We start from the raw sequence: 563 nt of genomic DNA on the forward strand, positions 1-563 counted from the left end.
TGAAGAAAAACTGCCACAAACTACTTGCTGGCTAGCCACATATTGCACTCTTGAACACACAACAGTAAGAAAAAGGGGGAGGATGAGGCCTTGAATGTATGGTCTGATGTCTCTGACAGGGTTCAGGTGAGGTAAACAGCACCACAAATCTCTTGCCTCTGAATAATTTAGACTTAATACCAACATTATGGTCCTTTTAACTCAGCTGTGTATTAGTCCTCTTTCTTCCAAGGTAATGCAATTAAACAGAAAAAATAAACTATATAAAAAAAAGCTGCTTAAACTTCAAATTTAAGTATTAGAAGAAATGGTGTCTCATAACTGCAACAGTCTTGCATGCAACTTAATACAAATCTGTGCATCTTGGTGGAGGTGATTTGTAAATTATTTATAAATAAATATATTTCTTTGTGGTCAACTCGTGACGTAAGACCCATCACAACATCATGCCACTTTCACCACTCGTACAGTTGAAACTAATGACACTACTGTTTCCTGTGGTAAACGCGCTTTCCCAACATCAACACTGCATCTTTACTAGTTTGAATACAATTCTTCGACAG

The sequence above is a fragment of the Cyprinodon variegatus genome, unplaced genomic scaffold (assembly GCF_000732505.1).
Source record: "Cyprinodon variegatus isolate N-32 unplaced genomic scaffold, C_variegatus-1.0 Scaffold23, whole genome shotgun sequence".
Classification (NCBI taxonomy): Eukaryota; Metazoa; Chordata; class Actinopteri; order Cyprinodontiformes; family Cyprinodontidae; genus Cyprinodon; species Cyprinodon variegatus.